This window comes from Anolis carolinensis, chromosome 2 (genome assembly GCF_035594765.1).
Source record: "Anolis carolinensis isolate JA03-04 chromosome 2, rAnoCar3.1.pri, whole genome shotgun sequence".
In the NCBI taxonomy this organism is placed as follows: domain Eukaryota; kingdom Metazoa; phylum Chordata; class Lepidosauria; order Squamata; family Dactyloidae; genus Anolis; species Anolis carolinensis.
Window position 1 is genome coordinate 119093612 of NC_085842.1, and position 11155 is coordinate 119104766.

General features: G+C 40.6%; 1 protein-coding gene across 1 annotated transcript in view; it reads right to left on the reverse strand.

Moving 5' to 3' along the window:
• Window positions 1-9283, reverse strand: part of il12b (interleukin 12B) — a 50136-nt gene extending 40853 nt beyond the window's left edge. The window contains exon 1 of the mRNA XM_008104649.3: window positions 7013-9283. The gene's annotated coding sequence lies outside the window, so the exon portion shown is untranslated. The remainder of the gene's footprint in view (window positions 1-7012) is intronic.
• Window positions 9284-11155: the final 1872 nt, after the last annotated feature.

Genomic DNA, 11155 nt, shown 5'->3' on the forward strand with positions numbered 1-11155 from the left:
ATACTGTATAATTTGCAAAGAGCATCCATGCAGATGTGCCGAAGAAACAGAATTTTGAAGAGCTGGAATGTGCCAGTGCTATTTATCATTGTCATTTATCAAACAAATAATCAAACTTAAATGTAATTATAAATAAGGACCTCCAGGATTGCTTCTTATCCAACCTTTAGTTTCAAAATTTATGGAACAAATAAATGCAACATCATTATGGTTTTGAAAAATAATATTATTTACTCCAAAATGTTACACTCTTGAAGACAGTTTAAGTGTTGGCAAAATGCAGATAGCAGCCAATTAAATTTCCCTATGTTGGCAATAATCTGCATAGCCAAAATACCTTTCTTTGATTTTCTATTTATTACTCAAAATATTGTTTGGAGCTCACATTTTTATATTTTTTTCCTTCCCAGGAAAATATTATGTAGTATTGCCACTAAGGGAGGTGGGGATCCATTTCAACAAGAGGACATTTTCTGCCTTGCTTGGTATATATGTAGAATTTTGTGTCCTTTAGTAGTTGTTTTATTAGTAATAAAAATGAAGTTTTTGTGGACACAGTGGAACTTTGACTTAAGAGCATTTTGAGTTAAGAGCTGTTACTTGGTCCAGGTTTCACTTTGATACATGAGCAGCATTTTGAGTTAAGAGCTAATGCCAGTGTGAGAGTATAGGGTTTAAAGGGAGCAGCCGCCATGCCATGATCTTGTCTGCTTTGGGAGATTGCTCTCTGCTTTCCTCTGTTCTTCACATTGAGGAACGTTGAGTTAGTGATTTTGTGTGGTCTTTATTCCTGGTGTGTCTCTTCATGAAGAGAGAAAGGGAGAGGGAGCAAGAAAGACTGGAATGAGTACAGTATAAAAAAAATGGTACGTTTGCCTCTTCACTTTGTGCTTCCTTGCCACAACTTTGTGCTTTTACCATTTTTAAAGTTGGTTTTTCTTTTTTTTATTGTTCCAGGTGAGTGTTCAGGTTTTGCCTTGCTGTTACACTGGCCAACACACATTTTGTTACCTCAAATGTGCTTCCTTGCCAGAACTTTGTGCTTCTACCTTTTTAAAGTTGATCTATCTTTTTTATTGTTCCATATGAATGATCATTTATACATTATTTGTTACTTATAAAGTACATATACTTATTTAAAAACACATAACAAAAAGGGAGTTGGGGGTGGAACTGATTAATAGCATTTCAATGGGAATTTGCTTTGAGATAAGAACATTTTGAGTTAAGAGCTCAGTCACAGGACAAATTAAACTCTTAAGTCAAGGTAAATCTGTACTTTAACCTTCTGTGATTAAAAAAGAAAAAAACACACACCAAATCCCCTTGTTGTGTATACCTCAGTGCAGGAGATTGAACCCTTGGAAATTTAAATATCACTTTGTAAAAAGTTGTGTCTTTTGTAAAACCTCACCTGAAAACAACTCCTACTCTTTTATGTGGATAAGAGTTCTATGGATGCCGCAGACTCCCTAAAAGACAAATAAGTGTGTTCTAGAGCAAATCAAACCTGAACCCTTCCTGGAAGTCAATATGAGTAAAGGAGAACATTTTATTTCCACATATCGTGAGAAGACCTGAGTCCCTTGAGAAGACAATAATGATTGGCAAAATAGAAGGCAATAGGAAAAGAGGAACATGGCATCATAGATTGATAGACTCAATCAAGGATACCATGGCCTTGAATTTGCAAGACCTGAGCAGGACTGTTGGAGACAGGGTGACTTTGAAGCCTCTCATTCATGGGGTCACCACAAGTAGAAGTCAACTTGGTGGCACTTAGTGACAATAAATGTTTCATTAAACTAAAACTTAGTAAGCTAAACAGTCCACTAGAGGGTGATATAAGCAAAGAAGAATTAAGAAGAATGGTTGCAAGAAAACTAAGATTAAAAGATCAAAAATGGATATTGGAATAGAAAGTTTGTGAAATAAAACATATCATTGCAACCCTTTCCACTATTGTCAATGATAAGCAATTTCAGAAACAACTCTAAAGATTCTATATACATTTATGCAGGAGTACACTCAGGCACTACAGGAGTTCTGTAAAAACACATATTTGTACTACATTGTGTTCATTTTCTCTAGTGTTCTTACAGTAGACATGAAATATCTCTCTATCCACAATGGCTTGAAAGTTTAGGGGACAGGGCAAGTGTGGGCTAGCTGTGTTAATAAAAGGCAGTTAGATGGCACCCATTATTTGTTTCTGTTGATGGAATTAGCAGTCTAACAAAATCTGAAGGGTTGTATTTTGCCCACTCTCATTATAGAGAGTACCATCTTAGTTTTCATGTGATGGGACAAGACTCACAGCAAGGTCCAAGGGACTGTTCTTATATCATTAGTGGGAACTCTGTATGGCCTTTAAGGTCTCCCATATCAATTTCCAAAAACACACTGATTTTTTAAAGAATTTGTTTTCAAATAATTTTTTCCAGCCAAAACTAAACTCTGGAGGGGATGTTTTGCCTTGAAAATACTGTGTCTTGCCCAGTCTCAGAAACAGTTCAAACAAGAAAGATTTTTAAAAAATAAAGAGCAGGGTTTCTTCCATAAAAATGTGACACCCACGCACTTGATGTGCCCCGCTCAGAGTTCAGAGAACCAAAATGATTCTCCAATCCTTGAAGCATATCCTCCCCTGTCTCAGATATATCCAAGAATAGAATGCTACAGAGTATTTTAAGAGCATTTTGAAGAGCTATTGCAAAAGTTCACAAAGGCCCCATTTAAGCTGCCATATTATCCAGTTTCTGAATTCAGATTTTTTTGCTTTGATCTGGATTATATGGCAGTGTATATTGATATAATCCAGTTCAAATCAGAGAATCTGGATTCGGAAATTGGAATATATGTTGGTGTAGATCCAGCCGCAGTTAATCACTTTCTCATCCCTTGCATACTTAAAAATAGCTATTTTTCTTAACCTCTTTCTACATTGCGCAGTATCCCAAGATATGATCCCAGATTATCTACTTTTAACTAGATTATATGAGTTACAACTGCCTGATCATCTGGGATAAGAAGATAATCTGGGATTAGATTCTGGGATATAGGGCAGTGTGAAAGGGCCTTCACAGATCAGTGGTTCTCAAACTATGCTCTGTGAAACCCAGTCAGCAATTTGAGCTGCTTGCCTTGTACCGTTTTAACTGTGATTTTCTTGCAAGGCAGAATCAGGTTGGACTGGGAGGCCCCTGGGTAGCTCCTATTATTATTATTATTATTATTATTATTATTATTATTATTATTATTATTATTAATTACTGTATTATTATTGTTATTTTATTATGACACAGCAAACAAAATAGATATGCTGGATTTCATATCACAAAATCACAAGTCGAACACTTCCCAACTGTCTAAGACTGTGTGATGTATTTTCGGATGATGCGCACAGATCCCAGTAGGGTGGCCTTTTGCAGTTGGCAGATTGTAATTTTGTCAATGTCTATTGTTTCCAAATGCCGGCTGAGATCTTTTGGCACGGCACCCAGTGTGCCCATCACCACTGGGACCACCTGCACTGGTTTCTGCCAGAGTCTTTGCAGTTCAATCTTGAGGTCCTGATAGTGGCTGAGTTTTTCCTGTTGTTTTTCGTCAATGCGACTGTCACCTGGGATGGCAACATCAATGATCCAAACCTTTTTCTTTTCCACAACTGTGATGTATGGTGTGTTGTGTTCCAGAACTTTGTCAGTCTGGATTCGGAAGTCTCACAGTATCTTTGCATGTTCATTTTCCAATACTTTTGCAGGTTTGTGATCCCACCAGTTCTTTGCTGCTGGAAGGTGGTACTTGAGGCATAAGTTCCAATGAATCATTTGGGCCACATAGTTATGCCTCTGTTTCTAGTCTGTCTCTGCAATTTTCTTACAGCAACTGAGGAGATGATCAATGGTTTTGTCGGTTTCCTTGCAGAGTCTGCATTTTGGGTCATCAGCTGATTTTTTGATCTTGGCCTTAATTGCATTTCTTCTGATGGCTTGCTCCTGGGCTGCAAGGATCAGGCCTTCTGTCTCCTTCTTCAGTGTCCCATTCATGAGCCATAGCCAGGTCTTCTCCTTATCAGCTTTTCCTTCAGTTTTGTCAAGGAACTTTCCATGCAATGTTTTGTTGTGCCAGCTGTCAGCTCTAGTTTGTAGTGTGGTTTTCTTTTACTGGTTTTTTGTCTGCTGTGCTTTGAGGAGTTTCTGATTTTTGACTTCAATCAAAGCAGGTTCCTCACTTTGCTTTACATATTCTGCCAGGGCATGTTCTTCTTCTTTGACTGCTTGTTTTACTTGTAAGAGTCCTCTGCCCCCTGATCTTCTAGGCAGATATAGCCAGTCAACATCACTGTGGGGGTGCAGTGAATGACGAATGGTCATGAGTTTTCTTGGTTTTTTTTGTCCAAATTGTCCAGTTCCATCTGTGTCCAGTTTATGATGCCAGCAGTATATCTTATGACAGGTATGGCCCAGGTGTTTATGGCCTTGATGTTGTTGGCTCAATTGCGCTTGCTTTTGAGAATTTTTCTGACCCTTTGTGTGTATTCTTTACTGACCACAGTCTTCACATGTTCATGCTTGATGTTGTCCAGCTTTAATATGCCCAGATATTTATTGGCCTCTGGCTGGTGACACTTTATTGTTTGGCCATTATGCATTCAGACAGTGTTAGTCAGAGACTGGATTTCAGTTTCCGTTTTCCCATACAGCTTCAGGTCATCCATGTACATCAGATGCAAAATTTTGTGAGATTTCTTAGATGTTTGATAGCCGAGATTTGTTTTTTGTAAGATTGTTGACAGAGGGATCATGGCAATAATGAAAAGCAGAGGGGACAATGAGTCTCCCTGGAAAATTCCTCTCCTGGTGTTGACAAGTCCATAGCTTTCATTTCCAACAAACAGTTCAGTTTTTCAATTATTATTATTATTATTATTATTATTGCAAAAGTTGCATGGCCATCTGTTGAGTGTGCTTCGCCTCTGATATTCCTGCAAGGCAGAAGTAAGTAGGACTGGGTGGCCACTGGGTTGATCCTTCTTCTTCTATTATTCTTATAATTACACTTACTCTTATTCTTATTTCTACAAAGGTTGGGTGGCCATCTTTTGGGGTGCTTTTACTGTGTTTTTACTGGGAGAAACAGATTGGACTAGATGGCCCCTGGGGTCTTTCACTGAAATACTATTAAGTTTATGTTGGTTAAATTGTTCTTCATTTTAAAAATTGTATTGTACTTTCTTTCTTTCTTTCTTTCTTTCTTTTTGCACTACAAACAAGAGTAGCCCCTCATTTATGGAATGCCTTGCCAGTTGAAACTCGAACTATCCGAGACCTACTTGCCTTTCGGAAAGCCTGCAAAACCTTGCTCTTCCGACAAGCTTTCGATGGGTGAAAACCTTGGGGCTATGTCTGTTTTTGTTGTTGTTTTTATTGTTTTTATTGTTATTTTAAAGCTAAGTGTATTGTTTTAATCTATTTCTGTAAACCGCTCCGAGCCAAACTGGGAGTAGCGGTATACAAGTCTAATAAATAAATAAATAAATAAATAAACAAATATGTGCTGTGTGCATACAAATTTGTTCATTTTTTTTCAGTTAGCTCACACAAATATTCTCCATCTATCTGCTACTGGCCAGGCTCATCTATCAAGTTTTAAAATGCCATGCAATCTCTGTGGCCAAGAGTTTATTGGGGCTCCATGAGAAACCTTTCCTTCAAAAAGGGTTCTGTGGCTTTAAAAGTTCAAGAACCCCTGGCATAGATAATAGTCCAATTAGCTGTTCATATTAAAAGTCACTCTGTGTAGGTTAGATAGGAAATCCAAGTACATCTAGGAAATTATCCTTTAAGAACTGAAACACATGCAAGGCCGTTCTGTCCTAAGAAAGAAGTAATGTTTGACTGAGTTTATTTTCTTATTCTCTCATGACAAAAGACAATGTCAGGGCTGGGGAAGCAGTTCCCCCTATCACTAAATGTTTGGTACTGTTTCATTACCCGGGCAGAGGCCACTAAGGGCCACTAGGGAAAGAATGATACTTCATTTTATTTGGGGGTGGGGGTGGGGTTTGCCTGATTAGTGTAGGATATATATTCCCCAGCCATTGCTCATGTGCATATTGCTGCCAGGAAATATAACTGTTAAAAAAGGTGTGCCGAAAGTATGCCCGTCTTCCTTACAGCTGTATCTCCGGGGCTTCTCTCTTATTCTACGTTAGAGGCATATTTATATGTTTGGACTCCATCTTGAAAGGTCACGTAGTCTTAAGAAAGCATAATACTATGTGGAAAAGCTTTGCTTTTTTTCTCTAGGCACTAATTTCCCTCTCTTTTGCCTGGGGCTTAGTTTGAACAAAAAAAGATTATATGGAATCAACTGAACATGGGATTGCAAGGGTGAGTCAGTGTGGTTATCCTAAAAGACACACAATCACACTGATATTTAGTTTAACAGCTTGCCTTAATTGCCAATGGACAGACATTGTGTTGTGATATTGACATAAAGATATATGTAAATAAACTAATATTTTAAAAATCTCACAAAGCAAAAAGGGCTGAATTAGAACATCCCATGGCAATCAAAGTATATTTATGGAATACGAGCTGAAGGACAACAGCAAGATTTTGGTGATACCATCCTCCTCTAACAACCTGCTGTGTTACCTCTAATGCAATGGCAAAACTACTTTTGAGAAGATGAAATGAGAAGGACAGCTGATCACTACATTTTCTCCAACAGGGACACCCCACCAGAAAATTGTTCTTATGAGTCCAAATAACACACCAGCTCCCACCCTACTAGATTTATCCAGTTCTCACTCTTCTCTGTCTGCCATTAGACTCTGTTGTGTTGTCATTTTTTGGTTTTTACAAAATAATCTTATTTGTTCATTTGTTCAACTTATATTTCACCTTTCTCCCATGAATAGGAATCAAGGTACTCTATGCACCTTGGAACAAAATAATACAAATGCATACATAAAATAAATAAATAAATAAATAAAACCTCCTACCTGACTCCCAGTGTTGAGTTGCACGCACTCCAAAACATGTACCTCAAGGTGTAACCATTCCAAAGATTTTAAGATTATCAGCACAGGTAGAAAAGAAAAAGAAAAAATGCGTACACTGAATAATTCTTTCAAAACAGGGGTGTTTTTAATCTGCAAGGCTTGGTGACTTAGTCATTATTTTCCCGGGCAAATGAAGGAAAAGGATTGGACAGCTGGCAATCTGGAAGGACTCAACTGACCACCTATGCACCAATCAGATTTCTTGTTTTTTGTGAAAAAAGATTTCCGGTTGAATGGCAATATTTATGTGGATTCCGAGAGCCATCTGGTGGCAAAAGTATGAACTGGGGACCTCTTTAGGAGAACAGACCTATGAACACTCACCATATGGTGCAATTAAGACTGATCTTCATAGAAGCTAGCCCTCCATTGTATGCAACTTTTTAATTTCAGGATACCTCTCTGGGGGTGGATCATATGAACAATGGTGAAAATATTTTCCAAGAAGCCATCCACAATGTATGTGACATGCACCCCTCCTTCTTTCTTGGGTAGAGTGGCATCAACAAAAAGAGAGCTAAGTTCTAGCTGTTGGAGCAGTTTCTCTTTTTCAGAAACCCGTAGGCCAGCATTTCTCAACCTGGGGGTCAGGACCCCTGGGGGGTCACGAGGGGGGTTTCAGAGGGGTCACTAAAGTCCATCAGAAAACACATATTTCATATGGTCTTAGGAAGCCAAATCCCTCCAGTATTTTTGATGATCGTGAGTGTTCTCTGTGGGAAGTTTGGCCCAATTCTATAATTGGTGGGGTTCAAGGGGCTCTCTGATTGTAGGTGAACTATAAATTCCAGCAACTATAACTCCCAAATGTCAAGGTCTATATTTCCCAAACTCCACTAGCATTCATATTTGGGCATATTGAGTATTTGTGCCAAGTTTGGTCCCAATTCATCATTGTTTGGAGTCCACAGGGCTCTCTGGATGTAGGTGAACTACAACCCCAAAACTCAAGATCAATGTCCATCAAACCCTTCCAATATTTTCTGTTAGTCATGGGAGTTCTGTGTGCCAAGTTTGGTTCAATTCCATCATTGGTGGAGTTCAGAATGTTCTTTGGTTGTAGGTTAACCATAAATCCCAGCAACTATAACTCCCAAATGACAAAATAAATCCCCCCCAACCCCACCAGTATTCAAATTTGGGCATATTGGGTATTTGTGCCAAATGTGGTCCAGTGAATGAAAATCAGATATTTACATCACGATTTATAACATTAGCAAAATTACAGTTATGAAATAGCAACAAAAATAATTTTATGGTTGGGGTCATCACAACATGAGGAATTGCATTATGGGTTGAGAACCACTGCCATAGGCTCTATTAATCAGAGACAGTGTGAGCGGGTAGGAAGCAAGTGAGGTCTTCACTTAGGTCCACTCATGGTCCATATAAACTACTTTACTGTACCATTAGTCAAGCAGGCTCCTGTTGCACTTGTGGGATGAGACTGTTTAAGTTCCCCATACACAATCTCTGTAGAACTCCTTCAATTATCTTTTGAAATATGGGAGTACTACAATGTAACCCTGTCACCTGCTTCTTATGCAGTATTTTATGGTTGTAATTATTTGTTCTGTATTTTGCTCTTCCACACTGATTTTTAAAATGCAGACATTCTTACGACATAGCTCCCCATCCACTTGTTCCATTCTTTGACTGGGTGGGGGTGGGGTACCAATTTCTTCACTTTGCTGAGTTGCTTCTATGGTATGAAGAGAATTTTTGTTTAATTCCCAAGAGTTACAGTGATCACATAGAAAAGTGCCATTTCATTGGTGCATTGATGCACAGTTGTTCTATAATGTGTGTGGGGTGAGGGGTGGGGGATTACACTTTTAGTACCGATCCATCTTAAAATTAAAAAGAAACCCACTTTAAGGTGAGAATAAAATGTTGGGTTTGCTATCAGAAATAACCTGAAAATAATCCAATGCAATGGAAACATTGCTTGGATTAAAAATCCATAAGTAACCAAACTCTGTGCACTACAAAAAATACTATAACCCCTTGATTCGTTTGCCCTGTCTGAAGAAATCTAGAGGCAAAGAATGGTTCTACTGGAAAGGATGTTTCTACTGAAGTGGTGTCAATTTGTTGTCCCAGACATTGGATGAAACCTGCATGTTGGACTGATAGGTAATAATAATAATAATAAAACTTTATTTATACCCCGCCACCATCTCCCCAACGGGGACTCGGGGCGGCTTACATGGGGCCATGCCCAGAACAGTACAATATAGCAAAATATAAAACAACATATCACAATACAATTAAACAATACAATAAATAATCATATACACTGTAACACTATATATATATATATATATATATATATATATATATATATAACAGGGCGGGCCGCATGAGACACTTAATTAAAACTTGGGGTGAGAAAAGGATAAGAATACAATCACGGAGACCAGGGACATAAGATATAAACAATCTAGAGGGTAGATGATGGGGGAGTAACAAAAGAAGTGTGTAATAGTTACTCTCTGAAAGCACATCGGAAAAGCCAGGTTTTTAAATCTTTCCTGAAGGCTAAAAGAGTGGGGGCTTGCCTAATTTCGATGGGCAGTGAGTTCCATAAACGGGGGGCCACAGCAGAAAAGGCCCTCTCCCTTGTTCCCACCAGGCGGGTCTGGGATACAGGCAGTGGCGACAGGAGGGCCTCCCCTGATGATCGAAGAGATCGGGCAGGTTTATGGTAGGAGATACGGTCACGAAGGTAGGTGGGTCCCAAACCGTTTAGGGCTTTATAAATGATGGTCTGCACCTTGAATTGGGATCGAAAGGATCGAAAAGTGAACAGCAGCCAGTGGAGCTCCTTAAACAGGGGAGTAGATCTCTCCCTGTAACTCGCCCCCGTTATTAATCTGGCAGCCGAGCGTTGGACCAGTTGTAATTTCCGAGCCGTCTTCAAGGGAAGCCCCACGTAGAGCGCATTACAGTAGTCCAGTCTAGAGGTAACTAGGGCATGGACCACCGTGGTCAAATCAGACTTCACGAGGTATGGTCGCAGTTGGCGCACAAGTTTGAGTTGTGCGAAAGCCCTCCCGGCCACCGCCGACACCTGAGCCTCAAGCGTCAACGCTGAATCCAGGAGGACCCCCAAACTGCGGACCTGTGATTTCAGGGGGAGTGCGACCCCGTCAAGCACAGGTTGCCACCCAATACCCCGATCAGACGAGCGACTGACCAGGAGAGCCTCTGTCTTGTCAGGATTGATCCTCAGCTTGTTCCTCCTCATCCAGTCCGCCACAGCGGCCAGGCACTGGTTCAGCACTCGAGGGGCTTCCTTGGATTCAGATGGAAACGAGTAGTGGATTTGCGTGTCATCTGCATAGAGATGGCAACGCCCTCCAAAACTCCAGGCGACCTCTCCCAGCGGTTTCATGTAGATGTTAAATAGCATGGGGGATAGGATAGACCCTTGCGGGACCCCACAGGTCAATGGCCAGGGGTCCGAGCAGGTATCCCCCAGCTTCACCATCTGGGAACGGCCCTCCAGGAAGGACTGGAGCCACTGCAGAACCGTGCCACCGAGCCCCATCCCAGAGAGCCTCCCCAGAAGGATACCATTGTCGATGGTATCGAAAGCCGCTGAGATGTCCAGGAGAACCAGCAGGGTCACACTCCCCCTGTCCAGCTCCCTGCGGAGGTCATCCACCAAGGCGACCAAAGCCGTCTCAGTACTGTGCCCAGGCCTGAAACCAGACTGTGAGCGGTCCAGAAAATCAGTGTCATCGAGGAACTCCTGGAGCTGCGTGGCAACCACCCGCTCCAGAACCTTGCCCAAAAATGGGAGGTTGGAAATTGGTCTGTAGTTGTTACATACAGATGGGTCTAACGAGGACTTTTTTAGTAGCGGTTTTACTACCGCCTGCTTAAAGCAGGATGGAACTGACCCCTGGCCCAAGGAGGCATTTATTATAGCCACAAACCAATCCAACAACCCCTCTTTGGCCAGCTTGACCAGCCAAGAGGGACAAGGATCCAGAGCGCAAGTGGTCGCCCTCACAGACCCAAGAATCCCCTCCATGTCATCAGGAAGAACAAGCCGGAAAGAATCCCATAAGATCG